The 22,875-nt window shown below is 32.9% G+C and overlaps 1 long non-coding RNA gene across 1 annotated transcript; it reads right to left on the bottom strand.

Annotated features, from left to right (window-relative positions):
- Positions 1-15,020: 15,020 nt before the first annotated feature.
- Positions 15,021-22,875, bottom strand: LOC140037311 (uncharacterized). Its single transcript, XR_011841235.1, has 3 exons — positions 22,590-22,875; positions 19,613-19,678; positions 15,021-15,160 (listed from the first exon to the last, which is right to left on the bottom strand). It is a non-coding gene; the product is annotated as an uncharacterized lncRNA (long non-coding RNA).

Genomic DNA, 22,875 nt, shown 5'->3' with positions numbered 1-22,875 from the left:
ATCCCCTCATTTAATATTAAACATTTAACATTGTACTCAAGGCCTTTTGACAAAGAGTTTTGAGCTTTGCACTTAACATTGGTAAGTTTTAAACCCAAAGCTGTCCATCTGATCTGACCTCGCAAATGACGGGTCTCGGATAGGGTGCCAGCATAAGGTTAAGCTCAGTTCAGCCGATGCGATAAAGTACACATCGACCTATATTCCTGCACATTTATCATGTATTCATGCAATAAGAACATGCACTCATAACAAATTAACAAGACAAGAAAATCACAACAGTCATTCACTTATTCGCATGTCATTCAAAGACAGCACTTAAGCAAATAATAGCATTTTCTCAAGTCATGCATAATCAAATAACATGCATTGGAACACTCACCAATCAATTGAAACTCTTCACTTTAACCCTGGTTTGTCCTCTTGAACTCTCTCGAGTCCTGTGGTCATATACTATATTAAAATACTAGCAATACATAGCCAAAATACATGAAAAAATTGAGGTTTCAAAACTTCATTTAGAAAATGCATCAATTTACAAGTTTTATTCCTGTATAACCTATCAAAATATAATATTTTATTGTTGCAATAGAGGAGAAAATCTCATGTGTTTACTAAATCAACGTTGCAAAAGTCATTTGGAGCACAAGAGCTTCGATTATAACGTTTGAAGAAATTAGAACAAGACTTCCAAAATACAAAGTTGAAAATTGTTCGACCTAAAATGATTTGAAGAAACTCATTTCCTTTCATTTAAACCTCAATTCCACTCATAAAACCAAGCTCAAAATGGTTTAACAATTCCAACTTAAAGTTGTAAATGGAAGCAAAAACAAGTTTAGAAAACAGAATTTTCTCCAGTTTTGCGCGACACTGTTTTGAAAATCATATCGCAAGCTTCTTAAGTCCAAAATTTATAAACTTTATACCGTTGAAAAATAGATTCAAAAGACTACAATTTTTCACAATACATATTTATAAGATTTTTTCAAAACCAAGCTCAAAATGGTTTAACAATTCCAACTTAAAGTTGTAAATGGAAGCAAGAACAAGTTTAGAAAACATAATTTTCTCCAGTTTTGCGCGACACTGTTTTGAAAATCATATCGCAAGCTTCTTAAGTCCAAAATTTATAAACTTTATACCGTTGAAAAATAGATTCAAAAGACTACAATTTTTCACAATACATATTTATAAGATTCTGTCCATAAATCAGTTAAATTCCAGTCTCATGTTGCTGCTTCGTCCAGTAGAAAAATAGAGTAGGTGTGAAAATTCAGTCAAATTTGGAAAATCATAGATATTCATAGGAATTGAGAAAAATTCTGAAATTTTCACGGTAGAATGCACTCTGAATCTAGTTTCAAGCGCAATAAGTGACACTGAATTTGGATATTTCTACACCAAAATATAATAGATTTTCCAAAACTGCTCAGAGTCTCCTGCGAGAAAATTTTCAGCAACACTTCCCCTTATTTCTTAATTTTTCCATCCAAACTCAACACCAATATTTATATCAATCCAACCTCAATCACAACCACAAGTTACAAGCTATAAAATACACTTGTTTAGGGCCACAAAACCATCCAATATAGCCAATTTTTAGCTCAAGAATCAACCACAACAAAGCTGAAATTTATAACCCTAGGCTGAAAATTTCAACTACAAGCTGAAATTTTCATAAGCAAGCCAAAATAACTTGTAAAAGCTAGAAGATTCACATGGCAAAGCTACTGATCATGGCCAAACTCAAAGCATCATATAAAAGCTGAAATTTCACCATCAAAACTGAAATTGTTGAATCACCACTCAAACCATGAAATTTCTCATGAAAACTACAAAAATCAAGCCCTAAATCCAGTCTTATGCAAGTATTAAAAGAAAAGAGAGTTTCTTGATAGAGTTACCTTAATACCCGAAGAAGAAAAGGAAACCAAGAGCTTCTCTCCCAAAATCACTCCACCAAAGCGCTTAATCCACCTTAGATATCATCTTTTATGGAGTAATTTGCAAGATCAAAGGTTAAAACTCAAGATTCAAGTAAGATTTGGTGGTTGAATGTTGAAGTTTTCTCTCTTTTTCCTAGCTCAAGATTTCGGCCAAAGGGAAGAGAAAAGTGATAGCATTTTTGTCAATTTTTTTTTGTTAATTAAAGGGTTAAGAAAGTCTTAGTCAAAGTCAAAGAACCATTGCTTTTGTGACAAGTGTCTTGCTATGGTGAATTCTCATCTCTTTGTCTTCCAAAGGCTAAAATATTTAGCCAACCTCTAATTATCTCTTAACACCTTATAAAATAATATCCCTTTGTACAAAACTCCTCCTAATTTTCAAAAATTTATCACACATACTACATTAGTGGGTCCTACTTCCATAATGCACTTCAAACTTAACATGTACTAACTTATACAAGGAAAATGATTTAAAAACTTGACTCACTTGTAAAAATATCTAGAAAATGAAGGCAATACGGTAAAGTAACGAAAATGTATTCGAAGAAATAAAAAAAAATAAAATAAAATGAGGAAATTTTTCAGGTCTTCATACTCTCTCCCCCTTAAAAGAATTTCGTACTCGAAATTCTCACCTTCTATCACCCTTATCGACTCTGAAGACGGTTGTCCATAAATAGTATAGGTTCTAGCTAGTGCTCGAGGTCTGTTCCTTCCTTCCTTTGCTTGTTTAGAGACATCTTTATCAATTTGCCGAGGAGCACTCTCTCTTCGTTGATTTTTCGAGCAGTTTGCAAGTTGATGATCTGCACTTCCACAAATGAAACACTTTCACCACTTTTTTCAACAGTTTTTCTCAGTATGATTAGACTTCCCACAATATCCACAAGTCAAGTGAGGTGTCAGTCCTTGGCTTTCCCGAGGAAATTTTCTTGATGGTTCCCTTTCAATTTGAGTTCCTCTTATTATAGTTCCTACTGGTTTCCCCGCCGTGGGTGGGGATGGAAGTGAAAGTTGTACTTCTCCAGCTCTTCTCCCAACTTTGGAAGGTGGTACATCTTCTCTAGGTATTTCCAGGTTACGACTGCTAGATGCATCCCTTTTCCATGTTTGAAAAGCTCGCAATTGGGATTTTGTACTTTCAACCCTTTGAGCTTTTTCAAGGGCGTCATTGAATGTAGGAATTTGAGCGCTGCCAAAGATTCTTGAATTTCTAGATTTAAGCCCTGAATGAACCGCCTTTTTCTCTTTTGCTCAGTAGCAACCAACTCTGGAGTAAATTTGGATAATTTTGTAAACTGATACTCATACTCAGCAACACTCCTTGATCCCTGACGGAGCCTTATAAACTCGTCCTCTCTTCTTTCTTGAACAAAAGGGGGAATATATTTCTCATTAAATTCTCGAGTAAAATTTAGCCAGGTCCAGGGTACTTGTTCCCTCTCCCACTTAGTCCTTACGACATTCCACCATGATCGGGCTGCTTCCTCAAACTGAAATACAACAAATGTCACCTGCCTTTCCTCTATATATTTTAGAGCAACAAAGATATTTATCATGTTTTCTAACCAATTTTCTGCTATTTCAGGGCCAGGACTCCCAGAAAACTTAGATGGAGAAAACTTTTGAAATCTCTCCAATGCTTTATCCTCTCCGATCTCTTGGTCTCTTTGTTGATTCACTTGTCCAGCCCCTTGGCCCTGTTGGGGTACTAAACGTTCTAACAAGTCCGTCATATGATTTATAGCCAATGCCACTTGATCATTTGCCCCAGCCCTTGGCTCAGTGTTTTGGTTAGCCACAGACCCACTCTCTTCCTTTTGATTTTGGGCTTGTCCACGCGGAGGTCCCCGCTGTTGTCTTCTAGCTTCCATTTTTTTTCAACCAGTCTATGTAGATGTGTATTAATCCAATATTCATTATGATCATACACACACATATGCATGTGAACATACCAACGACAAGCACATATATTCAAAAATAATAACTGACAAATTAGACTAAAGGATTTCTACAAGCAACGTAGTCACAATCAATTCTAGCTACCAATTAGGCTCAATCAGAGCTATTTAATCAACACAAGTTGAAACTAAGTGTCATACACATTTAAGTTGAAGGCATTAAACACATTAAACAATTCTCACTTCCAACCCCATTATTCCTTTCATACAAGTCAAAATCAATGGTCACTAGATCATATCATAACAGAACTGGTCAACTCTATCTTTCTAAAACAAAAATCTGTCAACGACAGTTGCGGGAAAAACTGTATTTAATCAATCACTCCAAGAGTCACTTCTAGTTGCGGCCAAGTACATTCGAATCTCAAAATCCAAAAGGGATATTTCAAACGAAATGAGAGCTTCATAAGTCTACAAGTCAAAGATTCGACTCCTAGATATCAAATCTTACCGTTATCCAAGAAACTCATCATTTATTCGTGAAATCAACCCCTCACAATCCTCTTCTTTCCCCGCCAATTCCTACATAAGAAACGTGCAAAAAACTTGTCTTAAGAACCATTGAGATTATAGATGTTCAATGTTTCACTTAACAGTCACACTAGTTCCACAGTCCGGTATCCTTAACTTTCAACCTAGGATACTCTATAGTGACCTGAAACCTAGGATCTGATACTAACTATGACAACCTTACTTTCCCCAAAAGCGAACCAGAGGGGTCAGCGGACCGTCTGCTCAACTCTCGTCAGGATTCACTAAAATTCACAGCAAGAATTACTTGAAATTTCTAAACTAACCAAAATAATATTCATTACACCTCAAAATAACATTTACATACATCCAAAAGCTATTACATAGGTTCGCGTACAAAAGATTCATCGTTTGGCGTCTATCTTAATTACAATCCAAAAATATATACACTACAATCATTTCTACTAAAATAAAAACTTAAAGTCTTTCAAAACATTCTAACAGTATTCTTGAGCACACTCGGATCCGAATCCTGTTGAGGAAAATAAAACGTGGGATGAGCTTACGCCCAGTGATCATTCCAGGTAAACAGGCAAAATAAAAGAATAGCACAATTTAACATGTAAGCACATTTTTCCAAATAATATAATTTCAAGTAAATTGATACTCAACTTTAGAAACTGGTAGTGGAGCAATTAATTATAATAGGAATCTTTTAATGTAAAATTCTTGATAAATAATAACATTCATGCGTGCATTCAATCATTTGTTCAAATAAATACAAGGATGAACAATAATTTACCACCTTCTAAACAATCCCCTACATTTTACCACCTTATAACCTCCAAACTCTCACCTTATGTCCTTCGAAAGATCAACAATCCCCTCATTTAACATTCATCTTATGTCTTCCGAAAAATCAACAATCCCTTTTGTAGACACCAAAATTTCACTTATTTGATTTTTTTTAGTTTTATTCCTTATTTAATTCAATTTTAGATTTATTTGTTAGCTTTGTTATTCTTGTTTTATTCTATGGATTAAATTAATATTTAGTTTTTTTTAATTATTTGTATAAATTAGGTTCATTGGTTTCATTTTTATTTCTAAGATTTCTTGCATTAAATTTCCGGAAAAGAAAAATTTTTCACAAAAATATGCTTTAATCCTTTTAGATTCAATCTATTTAAATAAATGAAAATTTGTTGCAACGTAACTTCAATTAGAAATTAACGTTGTTTGTTTACCTAAATTGATGAAAATCAGCTTTTAAAAAATAAAATAAGAAGAAGGAAAAATCATCAATCAAACACAAAAATTTTAGCATTTTATTTCATTTTAGTTGATTTTAGTTGATTTTGTTGATCTTGTTTTATTTCTATTTTGTTAAGAAAATCACTTTATTATTGTTAATTATAAAAAAAAGGAGCCACGCTCACGCGCGCCAAACCTTTCCCATGGCTTCTGTAAGAAGCCATGGAGAATCGTACAGAAAATGCAGCTCCGCTTCATCTCATTTTCCACCATTTCTTTCCTTCGTTTTTTTTTTCACCATTGGATCATTTCAATCTCATTCCACCTGGCCATGATCAAAACCTCAAGAATCCCATAGAAACAAAGCCAATCGAATGGCTCAAAAGATAGGCGGTGAGCTGAGGTTCCTCGTGAACCCTTGAGATGAGGGTTTGAAGCCTTCATCTGATATAAAAGGTGCAACAAAAGAGTGAAAGAGTTTTTCAGAGAGAGAAAAAGGGGTGTGGCGGCTAGGGTTGAGAAAAAGAGCAACGGGAAAGAACCAAGAAAAATAAGGAGGAAACTGAGAAAAGAAACAACATGGAAAAGCGAGAGGAAAAACAAGGGAAGAGAAAGCCACGGTCAGAGGGAGGAACCGAGGGATCCGAGGAAGAACAAAGGAAAGAGGAGATCCAATGCTGAAAACCCAGTTTCAGGTTTCTTCATCAGAGTCTGCAGTTGATCTCTTCATCGAACCCAGGCTGAAGTTTCAAGTCCAAAGGCGGTAAACAGGTAGTCTTCAGCCCTTTTTCTTTTCTATTTCCATTTCATATGGAATCTGGTCTGTGTAACCAGAGATTCTGGGCTCTTACTCACGCTTGGATGTTGAATTACTAGAGTAAAGTTTGATGCTTGGATGATTTTGAGAGATAGTCTGCTGTTTTCTTGCGTTCACTTGCATTTCACAGGCCAAAGTTGTTTCTTTTTTCGCTCTTTTTCCTGTGTTTTGGGTATAGCCAGGTCTGATGGCTCTTGTTTTTCTTACCTTTTTGTTTCTAAAATCTAGAGCCAACTCTGTCTGTTTTCTTTTGCATTTCATCCGACACACTCTGTTTTCATGTCTGGGTTTGTTATTCGAAGAAGGTTACGTTTTACTTCTGTTTTGGGCTGAGAAATCCGTAGGTTTGGTCTCGGTTTGGGGAACGGAAGTGTGAGGTTCGCTTGTAGCTTGATAGGGATACCATACACGCATTAACCGTAAGCTTTCTTCTTGGAGCTTGTTGTCTTGATGGGTATCCAGTCACATGTTGGAGCTGCTGATGCTTGTAGTTTCTTGCTGTTTTATGTGTTTTTGTTTGTCTCTATTGCTTTAATCTTGCCTATGGAGTGCCTTGTCCTTGGATTTTGTTTTTCTTTTCGCATGATTCCTAATGCTATAGGATAGAGCGGCTTTCAATGATTCCATTTTGAGCTACTAGAAGTTATCCCCATTCTTTCATTTTGTTGTCATATGTCCTGTTGGGTTTCCGCTGTTGAATCTTCAGCAAGCTTTGCATTAGAGTTTGGCATGTTAATGGTTTGTGTCTTGTGGCGTATTAGTTGATAAGTTATGTTATTTGTTTTTATCTTGTTTTGATTTGAGTTTATGGATGATTTATACGGAGAATAAGTTGCAAAGTTGCAGCAAAGAATAAGAAAGCTTTCGAACCATTTTGCATGAAAGTTTTCCAGAATTTGCATAACCTCATTCTAAGTTGTTGGCTTGTTGAGTTTTGTGATTGTCTTTTGTTTAAGATCGAGGCTTTGATTGTTTGGCTGAGATGTTAGTTGCGTTAGGATTGCATTTGAGAAACCCAGCATGTTGCAGAGGAAAGAAACCAGCAGAAGGAAAGTCTGAAGTAACGATAGTTGTGGTAACGAAACTGTTTTTACCTGATATAGCAGGTAAAAATACTTTTAGCGACCATTTGATTACCTGTTATACTGGTCATCTAAATAAAATAGTACCTAAAAATATGGTTAGTAAGTTTTACATTAAAAATAGTAAGTTAACTCAATAAATTAGTAACTTTTATGTCTCAAAAAGTAAATTTGAATAAATATGGAACTTACTTTTTTTTTGAAGTAACTTACTACTCTATATCCGAAACTTACTTTTTGGAGAGTAAGTTTAGTTCAAGTAATAGTAAGTTTTTATAGATTAATAGTAAATATTGTTGATAGAATAGTAAATTTGGTTAATCATCAAAACTTACTAGTTTGTGGCATAAATTTACTATTTTACTTAAAGAAACTTATATGAAACAAGTATTAGGAAGTTTATTTGAAATAATGCTAAGATTTTTTTATTAATAATTGAAGCTTAGTATTACAGTTAGTAATTACTCGCAATGTAAATATATGATACACAATTGTACGTATCATTTATAAATGTTATATGTTTGAAACATTTTAAATATGCTATGAAAACTTTTTTTTTTTTTTTTTGCATATGACCTTATAAAATATGTAAGAATAATTTGTCATCTTTTAAATTTTTAATTATGGGAAAATAGACAACTAAGTTCCCAAAATATTTCACTTTTATTGTTTAAAAAATCTCAACTTGTTGGTTAAATTCAAAATAATTCTAGTGTCAAAAATATTTTTTCTCAAATTAACTTTCATGATTAGATGTGAGATACAAATATGGTAAAATATCCCTCATACATATGTCATGGATATTTTAGACTTTTAGTAAAAAAAAATTTTGTTGTTAAAATAACATATATCATAGTGTACTAATTATTTTAGGACCATTTTATAGGTGAACTAAATTTAATATAAATTATACAATAGATTATATATGCTTGTGATTTTCATTTATAATTATTGGATCCTATTCTTATGAACAATCTCCCAAGGGAAAAAATCCAGATCATACTGATTTTCTTATATTAATTGTTATACTAATTTTGTCATTTTTATTATTATATTATGTTTCATTTTGTTTAGGCTTTTACGCTTATTATTTCTTGTGTCTCAGATTTAAATTTATTAAAACTTTATCATCTTATTATATTCATAGGTGTTAAATTATAAAAATTTTGATATATAAACAAGTAATATTCTATATATAACTAGGAAGATTTGTTGTTATTGTTATTCAAACTTTCAAACTTTTCAAAAATTAAAAATGATTAAAAGCTTATAATACGACAAAATTTTATTACATATTTTACCAGATTATGTGAAAAGTCAAACTAATTTTCATAGTAATTTAAAATATATAAGTAAATTTTTTAAATTATACCTATAATCATGTATTATACAGGTATATTATGCGTACTTACTAACTAAGGTACTAAGAATTAATCATTAATAAAACATCTTATCGTTATTTCAAATAAATTTCCTAATACTAGTTTGAAATATGTTTTAAAATAAAATAGTACATGTGTTCCATAAATCAGTAAGTTTTAATTATTAATCAATTTACCATGTTATTAGTAAGAATTACTATTTATGTATAAAAACTTACTATTACCTGAATTAAACGTACTTGCTAAAAAGTAAGTTTGGGATATAAAGTAGTAATTTATTTATTTAAAAAGTAAGTTTAATATTTATTCCAACTTACCTTTTGAAGTATAAAAGTTACTAATTTATTACTGTTAACTTATTATTTTAGATAGAAAACTTACTTTCTTATTTTTAAGTGTTATCCTATTTAGGTGGATAGGCCTATCAAATAATCAAATGGCTCCTAAAAGTAAATAAAAAATAAATCAAAAATGGTCATATAAGTGTTATCCTATTTATGTCTTAAAAAGTAAATTGAAATAAAAATGAAAGTTACTTTTTAAAAAAAATAAATTAGTACTCTGTATTCGAAACTTACTTTTTGGAGAGTAAGTTTAGTTCAAGTAATAGTAAGTTTTTATAGATTAATAGTAAATCTTGTTGATAGAATAGTAAATTTGGTTAATCATCAAAAGTTACTAGTTTGTGGCATAAATTTACTATTTTACTTAAAAAAACTTATATGAAACAAGTATTAGGAAGTTTATTTAAAATAATGCTAAGATTTTTTTATTAATGATTGAAACTTAATATTATAGTTAGTAATTGTTGGTAACGTAAATGTATAATATATGATTGTATGTATCATTCATAAATGTTATGTGTTTTAAGCATTTTAATAAATGTATGTATCATTTATAAATGTTATATGTTCTAATAAATTTATTTTCTAGGTCACAAGTATAAAAGTTAAATTTGTACTAATGTAGCATAATCTTTGAAAACTATAGTAAATTTACCCATATATTAAGTTTCGTGAGTTTCAAACATATTTTGTATCATTTACAATATGGATTTATATGCACATTTTTTTATCAAACTTACTTTTAATTGGCAAATAGTATGTAAATTATTATAAAATGTCATTTTATAATAATCATAATTTTTTATAGGTGAATGGTATATAAATTGCTAAAATTGCCAATTTATTAATGATCAAATCTTACTACTTTATGGCATATATTAGTTTGATCAACTAAAAAAATTATCGTAATTAAGTGTACGTTGGTTGTTGATTTGAAATTTGCACCCCTGTCACTATTTCGTTATTACTACCACAAGTATTTCTAATCAAAGTAAAACAAAGTCAAATATCTTTTCCTTTTGTATGTAGTATTTATATTTATTAAAAAATTAATGAACCATGATTACATTTCATAATTTCTAATGAAATTAGTAACATTTCCTAAATAAATTGTAATAATTTGTAAAATATGTTATTTTTTTTACCAATATAATTAGGGGTGGCAATCGGGTCCAAATCAGATTGGCGGGCCGGGTTGAGACCCAGGTATAATAGAAAACTCGCATACCCGAACCTAACCTGCCAACCCGAAACGGGTCAGGATATCTGACCCGAATATGAAAATTTCAGGTTGTCGGGTTGACGGGACGATCCGAATGACCCAAAACTTAATTTTAATTTATTAATTCACCACTATAATTTCTAATTTGCACAAGACTAATTACATAATCAAGTAATAAAAATTTTAATAAATAATCCCAAACCAAATCTAAAATAAATTAAAAACACCGTAAAAGTGTTTTATTCCAAACCAAATATAAAATAAATTAAAGCAGTATAAAAGTAAAAAATACTATAATACATTATTTGTCCAAATATAATAATTTCAACTTCAAATAAGTTAAATAAATTCATTTAGGATTAAGTGATTAATACATTTGGAAAAAAAGAATAACTTAGTTTAGTTAGATAAAATAATTTTTAATTCATAAACAGGGTATCGGGTCGTATCGGATCACCCACGGTTTGACCCGAATTCGACCCGTTGTCTTTTCGGGTTCGTCGGATTCGACTCGATTCTGATCCGGACCCGCGAAACCTCAATCCGAATCCATTAATTTCGTGTTAGGTTCATATCGTGTTTTTAAGTCGTATCGGAAATTACCACCCCTAAATATAATCAAAAGAAATTTGCACTATTAAAAAGCAAGTGGAAGAAAGGATGATTGCATAAGTATAAATGTGAGCAACTATATACATATCACACCATAAGTCTAGGTTTGATTTGTTCAAAACATAGGTAATTTATTCATTAGTAGATATAAAATGCATATTATTTTTCTACAAATGGAAAATACAATTTCATATATACTAACCATTAACAGAATATGTAGTTTGAACACGATCAATTGAACTCATATTTCGTTTGTTTAGCTATCATTTATTTTGTTACTTAGGTTGAATATTTACATTTGAATGTTCTATTGATAAGGGAACTTCAATTATTCTTAATGAACTTCAATTAAGTGTCAATGACAACAATTGCTAAAATATAGGTTTCTTAAAATTTTTTGAAAAATGACAAAAAAAATTACACTTTTTTGTGAACATATCAAATTGTTAATTCAATTCAAATTAATTTTATAATAAAAAATATTATTCCTCAAACTAGTTGCTTAATCCGTATCTATGCCGTACTAGTGTCGAATGGATAACTAAAATAGGAAATTGCAACAAAAAAATAATTTTTACAGGAAAGGTGCAAATAAGTAGAACTTTTGCTAATTTTAACCCAAAATTAGAAAAAAAAGGATAGGCTTTCTTGTAGTTTTGAATTCAAAAGTGTTGTGGTTGTGATAGAATTCTTTATTAAAATTTGAAACGGTTAAGAATTCAAGAGATAAGAAACAAGGTGACTTTTATTAGCCATTAGTTCTAGTTAGAATAGGAAAGCTCGATGCACTAGTAATGCTTGAATTTCTTTATGCCAAAGAATTCATAGTACCTAAAGCTGGTAACTTTTTTCCAGATTCATTGAAGGTATTTATGAGACCCCCACCATTATTGTTTCCTCAGTTACGATAATGGACAAAAAAAGTCGGAACTAGTTCCCACCAACTAATCCAAAATTCCAATCCCCCGCTGCTCTCTCCCTGTTTATTAATCAAGCACAAAAATTAGGTTCAATCTATATTTTTTTCCCCTCACCCTGTAACGAAGACAATAAATTGAATAGGAGCTAGCTAGCCAATTAACCACTTTCAGTCTCTGTTTGGTCCGTCATCCTAGCTGCTGCCTCATCCGATGTGCTGTTTGACCCTTGCCTCTAGGATGTTGAAAGTACATCAGACGAAAGTCTCCTCCTCCACCACCATCACTACTACCTGCTTGGGATAAGAATTTGTGAATTATGGATGAGCGGCAAATAAATGATGTAAGTAAATTATGGTGTGAGATTTTATGCTTGTAAGATCTTTTGTATATTTTATTCCCTCTCATAGGCATGTTCTATTATAGGTATTTTTTTATATTCACCATATTTTGTGAATATTTATTGCTAGATTTGCTAAAAGTTATTTCCGTTCTATTTCTTTTGGAAGCAAGGTGAAGCAAACAAACTCCTTTAAAGATAGAATTTTTTTTTTTTTTTTTGTAATGGAACACTGAGGTTAGAATTGTAGCATAAATGATGTCATTCATGGTAATGCACCCCATAATTGCAATAGGAGGTTAATATTGATTGGCTTAGAATATAATATGGTAACGCCCCCCATAAAGAGTTTAATAATTGTTGTCGTATCCGCATGTTTCCTTAATTTGCTGATAATATTATTGTGATTACTTTTCCTTGCGTGACTATTCAATTGTAGTATGGAATGTTTTGACAATGGTAATCTGATAATATTAATTTATGGATGAAATGTAAACAGAAAGGCAGAAAGACTTAGCACTACTTATAATAAATATATAATCAGCAGCACTTCTCGTGGCCAAGTACCCATAGTTATGGTATTACATGATTAAGTAGATTTTATTTCTGGGTTTCGGGGGAAGTTGGTAAAAATATCGCCATGGACTTTAATAACTGCAGTTTCCACGATAAATTTAAGTTACCTTGCTTAAGTTTTGTTAATAATGATATGGATACAATCTATGTTAAGTTTTGTTAATAGCATGGATTTTAAACGATATATGGACACTTGAAAATGATACAATTCATAAAAACAAAAAAGGAAATCCCATGTTCCAAGATGAAGTACTATATATAATATCAGCTGTGCATCTTTGTTTGCGTTTACTCATGTGTTGCCTCGGTGACTCAGTGCACCGACCCTGGTCTATTATCTAGTCAATGTTAAAATGATTAACCAACTTCTATGTCTGCTCCTTTATACTTTACGTACCCTGCCAGTTTCTTTTGTTTTGAAATAGTCATGAGAAATCCTCTTTTACTACGGAACACACCCATCACTCACATATGTGGAAAAATCCTGTGTTGAATGTGAATACAAGATCGCCCTAACTTTTTCACTTTTCTCATCATTTTTATGCGCGTGTACAACCAAAAAAGTGCCTAAATAGTATAAGTGTTTCAATAATATTTTCTTACATAAAATTATGTATAAGTGCCTCAATAGTATCATCGAACTTTTTATTTCTCGTAGCGTCTATTGTTTAATATGGAACTATGTTGATAATTATTATTGTTTTTTATGTAGGCTAAAGTTCTACGAGTTAAGTGGAACTCACTATCCGCTACAAAGAAATCAATGTACAAAGAGCGTCATCGAAAAACTAAAGTTGAATACATCGCAAACAATAGAGATGACAATGCCAAGGTAATGTAAAGATATGAATTATAAAATTACTTATTATTCTAGAAATTTGTAATACAATCTGCTAAAATATGTTATTAATCTTTCTTTGAAATATGTGGCATTGGTGATGGAATTTAGAGATATCACTTATTACTATGTTTCCATAATATCTGATGTTAGAGATTAATCATAGCTGTGCTATGTATTTTCAGTTAACTATTCCAACCAGAACATCACTCCGAGGTGTACATAACATCATACAAAATCTAGTTCCGGAACAAAGAACCTTAATCATAGGAATTGGCATGGGAAGCTTACTTGAAATCAAGTGCAAGAACATTCATAATGCTTTATGTGAATGGTTAATAAATAGATTTGATTATAAAAATTGTACACTGAATGTTCATGAAAAGGTCATTCCAATAACTACAAAAGATGTTGAGATAGTCTTGGGTTTAAGTTGTACTGGGGTTGACTTGAGTACAAATCGATGCATAGCAGACGATGTTAAAAAATTGTCAATTGACCTTGGTTTTCAAGAGTCTGGTTTAACGCTTAGCAACTTGAAGGCAAGGTTGATGTCAAGTAATGGTAGTTGTGATGATAATTTTAAAAGATGTTTTATTTTGTACATGTTGGGAGCTATCCTATGTCCAACTACCGGACTCAGTGTTAAGCACGGTTTTCTTCGAGTTGTGCAAGATGCTTCCAATCTTAGCAATATCAATTGGAGTAAAATGATTCTTCAAGAGTTGATCGCATCTGTGAAGAAGAAGCGTGAAAAGAATCAGCTTGGGTTGCGTGGCTGTATTTATTTTCTTATGGTGAGCATTTTTCAACTTATCTCATGTGCAATCGTATTACTACAAGTTCTTAATGTTATTATGCATTTTTTCACAAAGGCCGATGCTCTCTCATAAAAGTGCCGTTAGCATATATAGGAAAGCAACACACTTTTTTTTTGGGTCAAAAAGTTACACTCGTTTAGGAGTAAAAACTTCTAATGCTCGCAGAAGTAAATAAGCGTACGTGCTCCTACAACAGAATGGATGTTACACCGCCATTAATGTGGTAAGGGCATCCACTTGAATAGGAACACAAAAAGCATCCAAACCATATGCTTGGTTTCAAACTCCAAAACTCATTTCGAAAGCTGCAGAGTTTCGAAAGTTCCTGCTTTATGGAGACAAGCAAAGCACATAAACGCACAGGCACTTGGTTAACAGAGCAAAAAATGAATCGCAGCACTTCATGTCATGCTTATTTCTTAGAATTTCACCTCCTTACATTGAAATGCAATGCTGGATTTAAAGTTCCGTATGCAACGTGTTCTTCCACCTAAGACCTTAAACATCGGAATTCCAGCCTAATTATAATGAACCTCATTTGCAGCAACTAGATTAATCTGGAAGAAGCAACGGCCTGCAAAGAATCAGAGCATATCATCATAAGGAAATCAATCATTTGATGCTTACATTGGCTTATGTCGCTATTGCTTGTCCAGGTTCATGCATACAGTTTGAATGTTTAACCACTAACAAAAATAGCAACCTGAGATTTAATATCATTTACCGACCTTTAATAACTGATACTTACGCACCAAAATTAAGCTGGCAGGAGACTAGATATAGATATCTAAGCATGACAAGATTACATGGAGTAGAACTGAATTTAGAGCACAAAGACTTTGGGTTCAAAAAACTGAACCAATCAAAAGGCTAGTAACTTAATTTGAGAACATGATCACCAGTGTCAAGAGCTCTGATATCACAATAAAAGCATTAATTGTTGAATTGAAATTTCTAAATTACAAACCCAAGAGCACTTGGATTCTAACAATATCTGAGGTGACTAAAATGATGGAAACTATGAAAGTATCAGAATTTGATCAAGTGATTTATTTCATTTTAGGTTTTTCTCTGTATCTTGATATCGTTTGCGTGCAATACATCAAAATGCCTTTTCAGCATAAACAACAAGTGCTCATAATTGTGTTATTTAGTAAGTAAGCATAACAGTTTTGAAAAGAAAATAACATACTTCAACAATTATGAGCATAACTCCCATCAACAATGTTTAACTTCCAATTGAAACTTAGAAAAATTGAATGTTCTGAAATGCCAATTCTTGAAATTGAACGCCATCATTCACCAAACTTTTTTCCAAGAAAGCTGAAATTATTCACATTAAAATTAGTAAATACCAGAAATTGCAAGCTAAGGAGATTATGTTCAGATGTACAATCAAAACGCATTAAACTACCTTCGAAGAAACTTAAATCATCCTAGAATTTTTTAGCAAAGACGAACTCAAAAATTTGTACCCTCTCAAGAATAAAATTCCTTAATTGTCTTGGCTGAAATCTGGTTCATTCACTACAAAACCATCAAAAGATTTGTATTAAAAAAAGGCCACAACAACACATAATCATAGCAAATAAGTAACATAAAACTTAGGCGTGAATAAGGAAAAATGTACCTGAACATTTTCGTCACCTAACAAGCTAGTGTTTCGTACATGACTTTGGATTAATGAAGGATTGCATGCCCACATTAATGCCTATACAAATGCAAATACAGCACAATTATATTTCATGTCTTCACACAAAAATAAAAGCAAGCTATACATTACCTGACCAGGAGGAATGATCTGAAACCAATTACTATCCATTAACCCCTTATTGCATCCACGCTGTGAATCTGATTGCAAATGGCCATAGGATGATCCTATCCGGTTTGAATTTACATTGTCAACATAATTGGGGGCTCCAACATGATCATAATTGTGAGTTTCGTATGCATCTGTGTACACTTTAGTACACTTTCGTCTATCATGTCCAAATGACCTGCGAAAAAAAAAAATTGCCAAGCACAAGCCATAAACATAAAGATTGAATTTATAAAGGAGTATATGAAGTGTACATATATAGCTAACATTTTTGGCCTTCTAACATCAAGCCAATGAGTATATGAAGTGTACATATATAACTATTGTAACCGTAGAATAAGTCAAATTTATGAGTAGATGATTACTTGCAATTTTTGCATTGTCGTCGCTTTCGCTTGTGAGTGGAATGTTTTGCCTTTTGTCCCTTTGTAGCAACAACAATTGGATCACGAACATCAAAATCACTCCTCTTTATGGACCCATCCATCATATTATCCTTTTTTTAAACTTTATGCACTAGAGGCGCATCATTCACCCAAAGATTTTTGAAACGAGATGCTGAATTTATAATGCACTCTCTAGCTTCATCATATCCTTGCTTTGTCTTAACTGCATAAAAACACATCTGATTACTTAATGCACACAAAGCACCAAAACGAGCTGCTTGAATTGCTGAATCTTCAAGTTGAATAGAATATATGTTTTTTTCGTTTGGCTTTGCTTGCTGAGTCCATCTAAATAGAATGCATGATTTAGGAATCTCGCCCATATCCTCATTTTTCATAACTGCAAACGCATGGGAACAAGGAATTCCATCTGACTCAAGTTTCTTACATGAACAAATAATAGACCGTTCAGCTTTATCCAATTCCACTTGCCAAGAGCAAATTTGATGCAAGTACTCAGTGAATGTATATAACTTTACCTTATCTTGATCAACAATTGAAACGAGGCGGAGTGAGGCTTCAGCAGAAATTTCATCACGAACCTTTAAAAAAATCTTTCTCATGAAAATGTTTGCAGCATTTCCTTCCAATTCTCTCAAATGAGTAATTAGAACAGGAGATGACTGACTCGTGATACATTCTTCCTTGTGTTCATTCTGTCTCACTTTTGATAAAAATAACTCAAATCGTTGAGCAAACGGATAAAGTAGCATTTTGAATTGAAGGTACTGTGCGCCGTAGCATTCAATTGCTCTGATCTTTGGGTCGATTTCATACCAGCAAAAAAGTGTCCTCTCAAAAATGCAGCGGCCCATTTTTCCCTTTTGTTGTATAAATCCACAACCCATTGGTTCTCTCTCAAATTGTGTTTCTCAACTAGCAAATGCCACCTTCTCTCAAACTCCTCATGGCTGCAAATCATGTCCATAGCCACACCAAAATCAAGAACAAACCCCTTATTTGTATTGGTAACAACATTTCTTTTTAAATGCCAAGCACATAATCGGTGACGGGCATAAGGAATGACTGCCTTTATTGCATTTCTCATTGCACCATCCCTATCAGTGACAACTGAGATAGGTGCCTTTTTTTCCATGGCCTCCAAAAATGTTTCTAATACCCACTTATATGTGTCCTCGGTCTCATCAACAATTAATGCACAGCCAAAAATTGTGGTAACATAGTGATGATTTACACCGGCCAAAATTACTAGTGGCTTCCTATAAGCATTAGTGCGGTATGTGGAGTCAAAAACTAGAACATCACCAAAATATTGGTAATCCAAACGAGATTGAGAATCTGTCCAAAACAGTCGTATCAATCGCTTCTCCACGTCAACAGCATACTTGTAAAAGAAATTCGGCTCACCATTTGCTCGACCATCCAAATATGCCAACACCTGAGAGGCATCACCAACTTCAACAGCATTCCTATGGAATTGGTCAACAGCGTTTCGTAGATCCTTTTCTGTGTATCCCATCTTGTTGTGGCCCCCAGCTTGGTAAGCTTGAAGGTCCACTATTTGAGGAATTCGAATACCAACTCCATGCATCAAAATATCATGCTCCAAGTCTGCTGGGTTGACACTCCTATGTGATCAAAGAAATTGTACAAATTCTTGATTTGCCAATTGGTGATTGTGATCCATATTAAACCGTTTAATTGTAAACTTCTGAATATCCTTGTTCCATTGCACAATTATAGTTGCCAGACAACCAACTCTCGTAAGACGTTTTGCCTCTTTCTTACGGTCTACTAAATTTAACCATTTGCTATTTCTAAAGCCCTCTCTGTTGCATACCCACCGTTTGTATGTCACAATACCTTTCTGATCTTTCTTTTCATCACGTTCTCTAATACCAAAACCGACCATTTTGCTATGACATAGGTAAAATTCTCTGGCATCTTCAATGGAATCAAATGTTAATAGTTGAATTTCATCAGAAGATAATTTGTCAAGCCGATCAACAATGGTTCTCCAACTTATACCACCACCAAGCTTGGCCGATTTGTTAGATAACTGTACTAGCTCATTTATATGAACTGTCATTTCTTCCATTTTCAGCGTGATCCTAGAAGCTATCATATCAAAGAAGCTATCGTGTCAGTCAAAGAAACTATCATGTCAATGTTTGTGTTGATGTATGTTTTATGAGATTTTTACTTAAATTCTTTATAGTACATATGAAAATATTACAACTTTGGACTCCTATGCAATCTATACTCAAGTTGATCATACCCAAAGATTGGAATTCTACGCAACCCGTACTCAAAGATTGCTGAAAGTAATGTTAAATTGCATAATTGCTTTAGAACAACTAGAATTTAAGAGGGGAAGGACAAAAATACTATCTAGATTCAAAAATAATTGAGTGAGTATAGTAACAGTCCATTTGGCAATTAGAACTTTTAATTTTCTCACCCGCACAAAGTAGCAATCATAACACACCAATTTCTCTTTGACATTTCACCAAACATCTTATATGCATTCACAAATTAATCACATTTAACTTAAACGCCTAGTCTCAAGTCCTTTGCTAGATGTTTCATATGGCTATTAAGCATATTTCACCGGTAGACAATCAAAACTACAACCATTTCCTAGATGTTTCGGTGGACATTTTCAGCCCCAAAATTGCAATAAAATCTTCAAATTCTCAGCCCTGGTTTCGCAAGAAAATCTTGACAAACAAAACAAATGAACTATAAATAAATTACAGCAATATAATCAAACGATTTCAAGAGGACATGATGGTCTAACCTCGTCACTGCTATTTTTCATATGCTCTTTGGTTGGCTACCACCGTCGCTAACCCTTTTATTGTGTCTGCATATGGCAGCACCCAAAAACAACTGATCGATGAGAAAGGATAGAGGGAAAGTGTGAACTAAAGATGAAAATATTGAAGTGAGAAAATTTATTCAATTGTATCCCAGAGAAAGTGTGGACCAAAGTGGAAACCTTTGCCTGGGAATTCAATCATATCATTGGAACTGAGAACTAAGTAAGAAGAAGGCAGATGACTTTAAAGAGATGATACCCGAAAGTGTTTCAGGAACCCAAAACCGTTTTCAGAAATTGGTAACTTTTTTACTTAAATATGAACATTTTTTACTTTTAGTATTAGTAAGTTTAATTTAAACATAAGTAAATTTTGTCAAATAATAAGTAAATTAAATTACTCAAAGTGTAAATTTCTATTTCTGACTAAAACTTATCTTTCAGGCATATACTTACTAGTTTTAATTAAAAACTTACTAAAGTTAATATTAATTACTTTAATATAATATTTAAAAAGGTCGCTAAAAATTTTGATCTGTCACTAAAGGTAATAGAAACCTATAATAGCAAGTTTCCCTAATATCGTTACCATAACTATAGGCACTGTAGCATTGTCAAGATCGAATGCTAAACTTCACAAAATGATGAATGGAAACTGATTTATTAGGATTAAATGACAAAATTAGCTAAAATATTAATCAAATGAAAATCAAAACTATAAATTCTTCAAAATTATTAAACCTTCCCTATTTCATCCTAAAATTCACGAAAATTCTGTCCAAAAAACATATTAAAGCATGCCAACAACAATTCAGATTTTGAAGGGACAAAATTGATTGTATTTTCCTAATTGTTATGGGCCTTAGTAACATTAATCCAAAATTCGAGGGTTAACCATGCAATTTCTGAAATTTGTTGCATGCATGTTACGAAGCTTTCTTATGCTTCTGCAATTTCTTATCCGCAAGGTTCTGTAACTTTCCATACCGCAACTTTCTTTCCATTTCAGCATGCAGACATGTTCACCAACTACCAGGATCTTAACTCTCAATTATCAACTAAATCAAAAGCTACATTTTGTTGCAGGATTAAGCAAAAATCTGAGCTGACCGTCAAGGACAAAGGGAACTAATCAGCAAAAGAAAAAAAATGCAGCAGGAGCTTTCTCTGCAAAATCACATTTACAAGCTTTCCGTAGCTCTCGGCTATTCATCACCTAAATCTATCGCACAACAATGAACGAAAAGGGAACTACAACATGCCATTTTGATAAGAAAAACAATTCCATCCCTCTAGCATCAAGAACATGAACTAAACTACCCAACCTGATAAACAAAGTTTCTGAAACAAGAACATACAAGGCAGGAGCAAAGAATCTGGCTTGACTGAGATAGAAAGAGGGAGGCCTCAACAACTCGAGCGGATAAAACACTAAAGAAAGACCCAGGCAACATCAAAACCTTAGGTTTCCTTTTAAAATTCTGGTTTAAGACTTTTTGCGAGAAAATTATTTCAATCAGTACCAACCTACCCCATTACCGATCACTGGATTGAGAGCAAGAGGAAAGGAAAGAGGATATACAAACGGATACTTATGCATATTTTAATAGAAAATAAGTACAGAATTCATTCATCAAAAATGTTAACGGATACTTATGCATATTTTAATAGAAAATAATTGCGGTAATTTTTATACATATCGAAAATTAATAGAAATAAGAAACAATCAAAGTCTGCTTTATGACTTCTAATTTTTAAAATTTAAGCACCAGCCAACCAGAGACAATATGATAACTAACAATTAATGTGTTTCATTTTTCAAGTGGGAATAAAAAATGAAAGATCAAAAAATATCCAGAGAAAAAGGACAAAACCGTTTTCCAGGAAATGGGTAGTCATTGTCTGCAAGTCATTTCTACTGATTTTCATTTCTTAGTATTGAATTGCACCGGCCAAACCCACCCTTGGGGGGGCCTTAACTTCCACGTTTTGCAAAACAGCCACAACAATAAAGGACAAAAAAAATAAAAACAAAGAAAACATCAAGGACCTCTGTTTTGTCGGTTGGAGGAAGAATCAGGACGCAGCAAAATCACAACCTTAGATTCAAGAACTTAAAGCTTAAAAAATATATATATATATATTGGAACATCAGAAATTAAAAAGGCAAAAAAGGCAGAATCAAGCAAAAAAGGGAGATAGGAAAACATCCCTTTATGCAAAATTGAAGGAGGTATATTAATATCTTATCCCTCTCTGCAAAATTTCAAGTTATATTATAAGAAACTGATGAAGCTGCACTCATCCCATCACCACAAACAAGACTGGAAAGAGAGTATTAGTGCTTCTCATCTAAATATGTACATCTGATTAACCCCAACAACAAAAAAAAAAAGAAAAGCTAGAAAAACCCATAAGACAAAAGGGGGGGGAAACAGAAGAAGAAGAAGAGGAAGAAAGCAGGTACAAGGAAGATGAAATCACTGTCTCTAATATGATTATTTAGTTTCCAACAGAAATAGGTCTATTTTCAGCCAATCCCAAGGGTGATCTTGAGCGCTATTGTCGACTGACGAGGGTGATTTCTTTAAGAGCTGGTCTCATCTCTGGCTGCTGAAGAGCACAGAGTAGCAATCATAACACACAGATTTCTCTTTGACATTTCACCAAACATCTTATATGCATTCACAAATTAATCACATTTAACTTAAACGCCTAGTCTCAAGTCCTTTCCTAGATGTTTCATATGGCTATTAAGCATATTTTACCGTAGACAATCAAAACTACAACCATTTCCTAGATGTTTCAGTGGACATTTTCAGCCCCAAAATTGCAATAAAATCTTCAAATTCTCAGCCTTGATTTCGCAAGAAAATCTTGACAAACAAAACAAATGAACTATAAATAAATTACAGCAATATAATCAAACGATTTCAAGAGGACATGATGGTCTAACCTCGTCACTGCTATTTTTCATACGCTCTTTGGTTGGCTACCACCGTCGCTAACCCTTTTATTGTGTTTGCATATGGCAGCACCCAAAAACAACCGATCGATGAGAAAGGATAGAGGGAAAGTGAGAACTGAAGATGAAAATATTGAAGTGAGAAAATTTATTCAATTGTAACCAAGAGAAAGTGTGGACCAAAGTGGAAACCTTTGCCTGGGAATTCAATCGTATGTTGGAACTGAGAACTAAGTAATAAGAAGGCAGATGACTTTAAAGAGATGATATCCGAAAG

The sequence above is a fragment of the Coffea arabica genome, chromosome 2e (genome assembly GCF_036785885.1).
Source record: "Coffea arabica cultivar ET-39 chromosome 2e, Coffea Arabica ET-39 HiFi, whole genome shotgun sequence".
Taxonomy (NCBI): domain Eukaryota; kingdom Viridiplantae; phylum Streptophyta; class Magnoliopsida; order Gentianales; family Rubiaceae; genus Coffea; species Coffea arabica.
Note: the sequence above shows the minus strand (reverse complement) of the source record. Positions and strands in the feature narration are given on the sequence as shown.